The sequence below is a fragment of the Rhipicephalus sanguineus genome, chromosome 4, assembly GCF_013339695.2.
Source record: "Rhipicephalus sanguineus isolate Rsan-2018 chromosome 4, BIME_Rsan_1.4, whole genome shotgun sequence".
NCBI classification, from domain to species: domain Eukaryota; kingdom Metazoa; phylum Arthropoda; class Arachnida; order Ixodida; family Ixodidae; genus Rhipicephalus; species Rhipicephalus sanguineus.
This window is the reverse complement of record NC_051179.1, coordinates 66,685,406-66,697,240: the sequence shown is the minus strand read 5'-3', so window position 1 is coordinate 66,697,240 and position 11,835 is coordinate 66,685,406.

Sequence of the window (11,835 nt, the reverse complement as noted above, 5' to 3'; positions counted from 1 at the left end):
AGTTTCTAAACGAGTGGTCAGTGTCTTGTCTTTCTTTTTTTTACGTGCTGAAATAACATAATCTCCTCTAAAGTAAACATGCGCTCATTTTCGAACCAGGAAATTGGTGAAAGTTTTAACGAAAGGCCTATTGTAACGACGTTAGCTTTCGTTTTAGCCACCCCACCATCACCAAGTTGCACCATTGGCCTTTGTCGCGTTTTAGATATTCGTACTGTCGAATTATTCGATTAGGTAGTATTCGATTCGAATTCGAAACTCGAATATTCGCACACCCCTAGTACTAAGCCTTCCCACAGTAAAGTCCTGAAGGACGTGGTTGTCGGCCGTAAATATAAAGACAGGAGTTCTGCCTCAGATTCTCGAGTTAGTGAAAGAAAAGACGAAAAAAAATTGGGAAACTCAAGAAAGAGCTTGCTGCCTGATTTTTGACAAGATTTCTTTAAAAAGAAATCTGCAGCATGACCCTAAGGGGGACATCATACATGGATATGTTGATAATGCCAGAGAAAGAACAAATGGCACAGCGAACACTGCAGCGCTTGTGTTGGTCTCTGGGATAGCGAAGAAATGGATACAGCCGGTAGCCTTTTGACAGGAGAGGGGACAGTTCACACAGGGCCATTTTTAATGTCATTGAATAAGCTAATCATTGAGCTAAAGACATGTGGCCTCTTCATCAAAGCATTGGTTTGTGACCAGGGTAGCAGCAATTGCGTTATTGCAAGGACACTGGTTGTGAGCGTTGACAGGTCTTTTTTTATTACTGATAAAGAGAAGAATTTCTTCATTTTTGACGTCCTCCACCTGTGAAAATATATGAGTAATAATCTGAGGAAGCATGATATTTCTATTGGTGATAAGGTTGCTTCCTGGGGACATATTAAGACTTTGTATGAATCAGCACATCACCTGAAACTAAAATACCTACCCAAACTCACTGAGGGCACGTCTGTGAAAGTGCATTTGGTAATATAAAAGTAAAGTGGGCCTCTCAGGCGCTCAGCAACAGTATCTATCTAGCAATGGAAGCATTCATAACATTTAATGTTCTACCACCAGAAGCCACAAGCACGGCTGAGTTTGTTGAGAAAATTGATCAGTTGTTTGATTCATTGAACAGCTCTTGTGTAAAGATAACTGAGAGAAAAATGAGGTATGCAATTAATACTTCTACAGGGCACAATGAATTCTTGCATTCTTGCACTGCATCGATTAAATCTTGGAAATTCAAAGCACCTAGGCAACCAAGAAATATTCAGGGCTGGCAGGTGACGATTAAAGCAGTTTGTATGCTGTGGGCAGATCCGCAGGAACCCTATAACTTCAAATTTTTGCTCGCTCGTCGTCTGAATCAGGATCCCTTGGTGAACTTGTTTGGGATCGTTCGGCAGCAGCACGGCTGTAACGAGACTCCAAACACATTTCAGTTCACTGCCGGTCTCAGGCATATCATTGTCGGGAAGCTCTTCAAGCTTTCAGATGGCAGCAACTGCGAAGCAGATAAGGTTGTTCTTCTAACTGAGCTAAAGAAATTAGGACTCGATCAAGAAAGTCATACTGTGGCCGACACCTTCAGCTCAAACCTTTCAGACACCGAAGAACCACCGGATGTACTTGAATCAAACATAGTTTGTTACGTGTCAGGATACCTAGTACGAGCATTTCTGAAAAAAGCACCATGCTCACAGTGCAAGGACCTCTTGAAAGACAAAAGCCAAGATTTGTCTTCACCAAACCAAATCTCCATGATGTTCAAAGCAGTGGAGGTGCAGGACAAGACTCTAGGCAATTTAAGAGTGCCCACAGAAGCAGCTTTCACTTTTGTTTGATAGGTGCTGTAGCACACTTGAGAGCGGTGTCAGAGAAACTGCTTCGTATTATGATGGAGGTGACTAATCGCCCATTTTGCACTGCTCACTGTCGCAAATTGTTTCTGCAAATGTTTGTACATATTAGGATTCTGTGGTATTTGGAATTCAAAAACAGAGAATTAGGCCAGGCAAAGACTTGGAAGTCTGCTGCAAAAATTGACTTAGCAGTTCAAGACTATTGTTTGTGGGCTCATCTACTGCTGTGTTATAATTGTTCTAAGCAAAAAGGATAAGCAATCCGAGGAGCACGTGACTTGGTTGTACAATTGTACTTGTTGTCCATGTGTTTATAAGCAATGTATTGATATTTCCTACAGTATTATTGTCACCATGAAGTGTTTGTTATGTATCTGTGTTGTGAATTAAGCATGTGGTTACCTACAATGTGGGAACGCACAGAATGATTAGACCATACCTATTAATTGCTGGGCACTTGCCGTGGGCTATTTACCAAGAAAGGTTGGAATTTTCCCAGCCCACTTGTCTGCGGTCAGCTGCAAGCTGAAACAAATTTTGTGCTACTCCGAGCCATTACTTGCCTCTTTGGTCACAACTTAGCCGATTGCCTCTGCAGAGAGAAACTAGACGTTAGGATAATTTTTCATCCAGGGCGAATTTATTATAGGTTCGCTCCACCAGTTAAAATAGTTTTGAATCCATAGAAATTTAATATATTCATTGTTTTTGGAGAATTACGGGCTGAAACCACGATGCGATTATGACGCGCATCATAGTGGCTACTCCGCATCAGTTTTGACCACCTGGGGTTCTTTAATGTGCACTTTAAAATAAGTACACGTGTTTTCGGTTTTCGCACCCCACCGAAATGCCCGTCACGGCGGCCGCATCTGTTTTGCCGCCTAGTTTTCCTAGGCGATAAAACAAAACAAATGCGGCCGTCGTGGAGGGAATTCACACCCACGTCCTCGCATATACCAGCGCGGCACCTTACCTGCTATGCTAAACTTGTCAAGCAACAAAAAAGGTCGAGAGAAGGCAGCCAGTGAGTTTTGCGCTGCAAGCTATCGTATTCTCTCCGCAAAGCTACGGGCTAGGTGATGTCCCAAAGAGGCTGCATAAAATTGGCACGAGGAAATAGGGAAATTATTATAGTGTACACGAGCGTATACATACGTTTCGTAGCTCAGGTCTTCTTGCTCGTGCGTTCGCGCTTTATGAGCCACTACTTCACGATGTAACCGCGTTGTTTGCTTGTGTGAACGCTCAGTGGTGTATTTTGTCTTGTAATGATTTATGAATATGTAATAAAACATTATCAAGCTTACACGTCACCGGTGTTGTGTGCGTTAATGCCAGTTCAGGCATTGGCGTCTCCTGGCACCTTCGTAGCATTTCACATAGTTGGGGCACGGAATACACACGAAAGACAGTTCAGAAGATTCATTACGGCACTCGAAGGGCTCGGTAAGTGAACAAAACGTGGCGTATACATTTATTTCTTTTGTACGAGCACGGGCAAACGGAGCGCAGTGCACGGCAACCAAAAACGAGAAACGGCAGCCATATTGCACAAAACTCATTTCCGTTTCCTGTTGTACAACGGCATCTCTTGGTCGGCTACTTTAGTTCATAACGCCACCGCTACCCTTATTTCTGTTGCACTGTCAAAGGTACAGTTTCCCTTCTCTAAGTGTATGGGTGTTCTCTGGCTGCAGCAGCCGCTGCTCCTGTATGCGGATCGTCTGCTTCAGGCTGGAACGTTGTCGAACGAACAGCCTCGCGACGGTCTAACTAACGCCTGCAACGAATGTTTTCGAGTATAATCTTGAACTTGTTTTAGTTGCGGCCCACTCGCCAGGGCCAAGAAATCCCCCGGATGGCCGACGAGTGCGCCGATGCCAGCGACCGCATTGCTAGTAAGAAAGTGAAACTATGTGTGAGTGTTCTCGCTCGTAATCCTGTTTCCACCGTACGATACTTATTAGTTTGGGTGGTGCTTTCGATATTTCTGTAAGCGTGCCCTTCTCCAGCATTTACAAGTATGTAGATAAAGCTTGTGAAAGGTAGCGGTGCCTCATCGAGGGTGAGGCAGTGTACGACGCAGGCCACGTTGTTGAATGCGCGGTCGAGGCCGTCAACGGAGATCGCATCACCGCCGCTGCTTTCGTCCTGCAAACAAGTGCGCAAGTGCCGCCTTCTTGCAAACGCCCCTGCCGATGCCCATGATCGCAGTTTGTACCGTAATGTTGGTTCAGTGAGAACGACATTACGTCGTAGTTCCTATTATTACCGCACAGGGCCGTCGCATGGGTATTAGAATATAACAAATAGTTAATCGCTGATTATACCACGCACAGGGCCACAGAGATTAACGTGGCAAAAGCAAGATGGGTCCACTTTCACGCCACGCACCCTAACGAAAAGCTTAAAGAACTCCGCCTTTAAAAAAGCGTCTGCACTGCCTCAGGTGAAAACTTTTAGAGAATGTGCACTAAACAGTGGCAACAGGTTTCGCTTATGACATTATGATAAGCAGTCCGCTAGGCGCTTGCTTGCCTTCATAAGTAAAATACGTATGTACGCCACCCAAATGCAGCCGTAGTCTCAGATATCCTGCGCCGCTCAGCTGAGCTCACGAGGCGCACTTTCCTGCCAGGCGATTCGGAGGCCGCGTCGTCGGCTCTTTGTCTAGGGGCCTTCACGGCAGGTTGTGGGACGGCACCACACCTGGTGTAAGTCGCCTATGCTTATAGCCTGCGTGCCATAAACACCTTAAGTATTGGCGGGGCGCTTAAACACGGTCACAAGCTTACCTAAGAGTCGCGCTACGGTGGGTAGCAGAAGTCACTGTCTGCGAAGTGCTTTCTGCACACGGTCGATGAAGGCGTGGAGCGCTTTGCCATTCTGAGCGTGCGATGCACTTCTTCAGCTTCGGGTCCTTAGGATAGTTGTGAAAGCCTTTTTCACGAGCGGACGAAGTACACTGAGGCACAGAACAGTACTTCACCATTGCGCAGCACTCGCCGCGGAGACACGCGGCCGCAGTTCTAAGAAACAAAGAGCTGTGGTTCTAAATGAATGTTTAAAGCAGACCCACGGTTGTTCGAACAGCGTCAGTAGCCACCATACACAAGATAACCTAGTTGAACTGCTTTTTTGTTGAGATTTACTACAACGGTGGTTTCAACACGGCACTGGGCCTACGTAGCAGACGAAAGCGCGCGAATCCCCGCTCTGACTTCATACAGGCGCCGTTCGTAGCGCCGCCATCGGTCGCACACTAGGCCAATAGAGCCATCGCTGCTGCACGGGACCGCATGTTTAACGTGGTGATGGTTTGCAAACACATTACGCCGTCGTCATTACTTGCGCAATCAGGAACGCGGAGTCACTTCAACGGAACACAAGCATTTAAAATCCCATTCAGTAGCGCTTGAGTCACAGCCACGCTCAGACTTTAGTCGTGTGCAATTCACTTCACTCGGATGTTGCAGGTTCGATCAGCACGATCGAAACATGAATATCGACAAGAATGCACAGGTATGCTTTTCGCAACGTCAAATTGCGAAAAATTCGTCGAACAACAATGCTGTCTGGAAGGTAACGTTGAAGTACAGGAGAAGTTAGGCGAGAGGCGTGGATTGTGGCCGTGACTGCACGTTTCACCGCTCTAACCATTTCGCTTCGCTGATCGAGATCGAGCGTGTTGGCGGCATGCGGCGCTCCATAATATCCACAATAACTGCGCTACATGCAACGCACAAGAAGAACTATGCTTTTATGTTGATCTCGTTCAAGGATATTATACATTAAATACAATCAAAGTGACTTCCGAGCGTAAAAAAAACGGCAGGCCTGCGCGGAAAGCGCAGCACAGTCACAGCGAAAGCTCAAAGAGCGGCATTTCTAGAGCCCGTTATAAACTCTCTTGTAGCTACTAATACAACTACACTAGCAACGTACCCACTACGCCACAAATCATAATTTTTGTGAAGTTGGGAAGCACCCACGACGACATTACTCGCCATTCTGCGGAAAAGCGAAGTAGCATCTGTAAGGCATTATGTGCAGTTTCTTGATGCGACGGCTGATAACAATGAAGAATTATGACTGAGCCTTTTGTAATGGGTCGGAAGCTTTAAAGGACCCACTAGTTACGTAATTCGTATTGTGTGACGCCCGGCCGTTATTTCACTCTCCCACCAGGCTTTATAACAAAGGCTAACGTGAGAAAGAGATAGAGAGAGGGAATTCACTTTATTGAAACCCTGAGGAAATGGATCATGGGAGCCTTATGGGCTTCCTTGGCAACCAATAGAAGTGCACTTGCGAGGAACCCAGTACGCTATAAATCATAATTTTTGTGAAGTAGGGAAGCAGCCACTATGCAATTTTTCGTCATTCTGCGCAGAACCATGGTACCTGCTAAACACCTGTAAAGTATTATGTGCACTTTCTTGATGCTGTGGCTAATGACGACGAAGAGTTATGGCAGAGCCATTTGTAATGGGTTAGAAGCATTTAACAACCCACTCGTTGAGCAATTCGCATTGTGTGACGCCTGGTAACAGAATTCGCGTTGTGTGACACTTGGTTGTTACTTTACTCTTCTACCATGCTAGATTACATATGTTAATGCCAGGGGCGTAGCCAGAAATTTTTTTCAGGGGGGGTTCAACCATACTTAATGTATGTTCGTGCCTACGTTTGTATGTGTGCGTATATATATAGGCAAGCAAAATTGACAAATTTCGGGGAGGGGTTTGAACACCCCCTAACCCCCCCCCCCCCCTTCGCTACGCCGCTGGTTAATGCGGTTCCTTCCCGGCATGAAGCCTATATAGGGTCTTTTTGCATAGCGGTTTCAAGCACCGTCCTGCAGAGGACACTAAAGAAAGATTTCTCATTGGACGCACAGGGCATAAGGTATTTGATGATTGAAAATGATGATGGATTTCCTTATGATATCACAATGTTATTGGCGCTTTACAGCATTTGGAGGTCCCGAATGGCTGTACGTAACGCTGATGTTGACGCTCGGCGAGCCATAGATTACTTTTGTGAGACGCTGACTTCGTTTCTTGAATTGCAAAAAATGCAAAAGGATGTACCCGATTGGGTACCTCGCATGGAATTGCTGTTGCACATGAAACAATTGTAGACAGGATGTACTCTCTTCTTACGGTTGGAAACTGAAGCCCTGCAATAAAGACAAAAAAAAAACCGGTATGGATCTGAGGTAGAACACTGGGCTCCCACGCAGCGGGCCCAGGTTCTAACCTCGTTCCATCCTGGAATTTTTTTCTTATTTCTGTTTTTTTTTCATTTCGTTTTTTTTTCCTTATTTTGAGCGATAGTGGTTACGGACACCGGCGGCGGCCGCGACGGACAACTACGGCGCCAAAAAACGGCCCTTGTTGTGATCTCATAACAGCTTCCGCTCTAAAACATTAACGCTCGAGCCACGATGGCTCGAGCCTCGAGGGCATGTGAAGTTCCACTCGCTCCTCGTGAGTTAGCAGCTGATCGTTTATCGTCGCTGTCACTCGGCGCTTTCACAGCCTTCTGCTTCCATTGAAAAATCCTCGTCGTCAAGATGGTTTCTTTCAACATCACTGCTGAAATCAATCAGAAGAATATCCTCCGCCATACGACTTCGACCACTCCGCATCACCACGTTTACAATCAGAGAGACGTCTAGGCGCGGAGAACATTTAGGCAATATTGATCTCAAACTAGTCAACAAGCAAATCCCTTGCAGTCTGCTGCCACCTATCAACAAACGTACAAAAACACTCGGTGGGTGCTGCGCTGGCTATGAAACCAACAACACACTGGTAAAGGACGGCGTTAGAGCGCTCGCTCCACGAAAGGCGTGGGAACGGACACGTCTTCGAATGACTGAAGCGTCGCTCGCATGATTCATAACAGCGCTTTTTTTTATTGAATGTGTTTAAGGAGAGGTTGGTGCCTATACATGGCTCCGGCTACTCCTCTTCCCTTATTAATTACCGTGACGAACTTATAAATAAAAGTAGACTCACTCACGGCAATGTCATTTTAAAAGGAATGTTCTCACGTCATGCATAATGTCCACGTGTCGACAACAATGTTCACACACAGGACACACAAGAAGCGCTTTCCTGACAAAGAATAGAGGCCCTATTTTAATGTATCGCCAACTTGGGATTGCTCAGTTATAAAAGAGCACATCGCGAGCCCGCGCAACCTCCCGCGTACAATGTTATGGGATTCATGCACTACAAAAACACTGACGAATGCTATATGGAAGCAAACCAGGGTGAGTTTCAACTGAAAATGTCAGCCGATAACATTTAACTAACTTACGTGGTTACAGAAAACATCGCGAAGCTGATATGTGTACGTTCTGGGCTATCATTGAATGCGCGAGTGGCCGAGTATTTTCACGAAACCTTCGCGTCTCGCTAGAACGAATAAGATTTCTCGTGTCAAGGAGGGCCCGGTTTGTTCACTGAAGCAGGAAACATGCAAAGTCGTAGTGTTCCTTTTTCGCCAATGCGTTAACACTGAGGCTAGCACAGCCGAACTAGTGAGCCGAACAAGGGAGCGACTGCGTAGTGCTGCCATTTTATCGTCTACTAACCCTCCTTGAGAGGATGCTCCTAATTTCCGCTTGGCGTCGCGGCAGTCTACGGGCAGTGTGTACACCACAGCTAAAATAGTACTTAGTAAGGAGACCCTGTATCCGCTGTTTCATCAGTCTTCACGACGTTAGGCCAGCGAAGCTGCCCTAAATTTTGCCCTTGAATATTGAATTTGTGCGCTGTGACATGCAGCTCATGCAGTCCTTACTGTGTCGTCGCAATGCTTACTGCGATTCGAATACACTGTGTGAGCAGCATAACAAAACATAACACTGCCGCAGAAAGAAAGCTGCGTCCACGCAACCCAACAACGGCCGGAGCGCCGCCTCCTCGGCCGCCGAAGCCGCCGCGCGTGCGCAGCGCGTGCAACAGCTCTATGTACCATGTGACTTATGCAAATCGCTCAGACCAGCTCAGACACGCTGCCGAAATTCTGAAATACTCTCCCGTTTTCTGCGTGCGGTGCTTGCTCGTCGCCTCCCGATCGGTCGAATGTTGCAGTCAGTGTTTGTTGTCTGAATTGTGCCTGCGCTCTGTGCTCGTCCTTTACCTTCCGCCAGTGCTGCTTATTACGAAGATGCACTATACTCAAGGGGAGACCTGCGGCTTCATATTGTGGAGCACTCGAACTGAAACGGTGTGCACCGCTGTCACGTTGCTACGGTAAGCCCTTTGTTAACTCCGAGAGCGCGATAATAACGCCGTTAACAAAGCTTTTCTTAACTGGTTGACGATAGGTGAGCATTTGATAACGTAGCGAGCATATTTAAATGTATTGTTTCATCGGGATGAAGGCAAAGTTGTGTGACGTTAGGCGCGGGAAAGCTTTGCTTCGTTTGATGTTGAAAGCAGAGTGCGCATGCGCCGCTGTGATTCGGCGGGGGATTTGAACACAGTTGTGGCGGCGCCCTCCTCTGTCGCCAGTGGTGTTGGAAGGGTGCCCCGCTCACGATGAACCACTATTTTCGCTTAAGAATAGTTGGGTGGGGACGGCGCCTGTTAGCTCTAAGCGTCAAGCGTGTCTAAAGCGCGTATGCCTGCGCCTATTGATAATTTATGTCCACTTTTGTTTCGCACAAAAAGACCAAGGACGGAAAACAACGACGTGGTGTCGGCGTCGTTCCTTTCCGTCCTTTTTCGTTGTGTGCGCTAAAACTACCGTAATACTCGGGTTGATGCGTGTGGGTCATTTTAACGCAGTACATTGCTTCGTTTTAGGTATGCCTCGCGAAGCTCGCCTAAGTGCTAATATATTCCGTTTCGCTAAATTCGTACACACGTTTTAATTCATCCGCAACATAGGTTGCCTGATAATACCGGCACCCGTGCATGTGGAGTAGTTCGTTAAACTTGATTTGTGTTCGAACGAATTTTTCATGTCTATATGTGGCCGAATTGCCTTACCTGAACTGTGCAAGCGCTAGTTCGAGCAGCAATGCGCGCATAGGCGTGCGCAGGGTTCCCCATCAGGGGGGGGGGGAGGTTAATCGCTGCCCCCCCCCCCCCGCCTTACTAAGTCAAGGTATGTAGCAAATTTTGCGCCCCTTCCCCCCGTGCGTACGCCTATGAGTGCGCGCGTTCGAGCACAATTTCATTTATCCTGTTTGTTTCCATTATAACTAGCTTTCATTATTTTGTTGTGGTTATTAAGAGTTATATACGCCTCGCCCCGCTTTGGCGTTGTAACTTCGCTGAGTACTTTTACGTGTACAAACATTATAGAACGTAGTTTGTTACCGCCACCTCCAATGTCATTTTCTGGTAAATCACAAGCCTAATATTTTAAATTCTCTGAGCATCTTCAAGGCTGCAAGTTGCAGCCTTGAAGAAAAGTTCTTGTGCATAGTTCTCTTTTATATGCTTTTATCGCTGTACAGGAATCTTTCATGCCACTAAAATGCTCCTTTTTCTTTAAAAATGCTGATTATATTCGCCAAATAGTATTTTCGCTTTGCAAAAAAGGTAATTGCACGTAGAAAAGCTGTTAATTCTCTCCAGTTACATATGGGGCATGTTATGAGCCTTTATATTTCGATGGTACATGGTACAGAAACTGTTATCTACTGAAACAAATCAGTGAAGTCCGCGAAGTGCTTTCAAGACAATAATTTATTTTTTTTTTATCATGCAGGGAGAGAGCGTTCCAATAACGCCTTGCATTGTGTACGATGGCCCCGATATTCCTTACGCAAGCAAGCTTTTCCTCCACGTGGCCAAAGAACTGCTCTTATGTGTGTCCAATGCTGAAGAAGGAGTAGCTGCACTCATGGCAGCACATTGACCATTAAATATCGAGTACCATTGCAAGGCGTTCAACGTTCTCGTCGCTGTTTAATGGCTCCTTCTTGGCCAGCTGGTAACGACACCGAGTACACAAGTAGCAGTTTCTGAACATTTTCAAGAAAGCCTAGAAAATAGTCCTTAGCTTCTGCTTAAGGTATGTCGCCACCTGTGATAAACTCGAGTTTAAACCAAAAAGTTATATTTTCATATGATAACGAGTAGTTATTTGTTTTTGACTATACAGAAACAATTACTATGGTGGTACTAGTACTTCATTTCAATTTTTTTGCTCATTGTCTTGTGACATTTTATTACAAGTCATTTTGTCTCTGACGATTTCAACATGCTCTCGTAGGTGATTTCGCTTTGTGGTTTTTTACTCAGTTTTTTATATTCAAAGCGCTTTGTGACTTTTTCTTCACAGTAGTTAAAATAATTGAGATCTTTTGCTATTGAAATTTTAGCTTAACAAAACTGCCAGTACTTGTCAGTGAAATCAGTGTATTAAATATTGTTTTGGCATTTATTTTTCAGTTACATGACAAGCTTTTAGTTTTTTAGCTATTTCTTTTAGAAGAAATAAATACTCATTTTATTCAATAACCATTGATTCTGTTGTCTTTGCTTTGAAAGGGTTAATCCTTATGTTTCTCTGAAAATGCCTATGTAAAATTTCATTCCATTGTTGTTATGTACATCATGCTTCTCCAGTGCGGTTGTGGCAATAATGTCTCTATTCCGTGCATTTCCTACATATTATCGCATTCAGTATGAGCTGCATGCAACGTGCCTGTCATGGCCGAATTGCTCACTTGCTTGTGTTGGAGCCACAATCCACTGCTTTTGAGAAAGTGGGAAAGGTTTCATAATTCCGACAGTGTGGACAGTTTACTACTTCAGTCATGTGTTTTCCCAGAAGAGAGATCATATGGAGACCTGCTGAGCAAAACGACGTTCTGAGTCGTTATAGTGTAGCGTGAGTTGTCACGGAGCTTATAATGTTGCATGAGTTGTCACGGAGAATTGATACCCTGCTCGTGTATCAGCTACAGCTGTTAGATGGCAGTGTTTACCCTGCAAAGAAAGTCGAC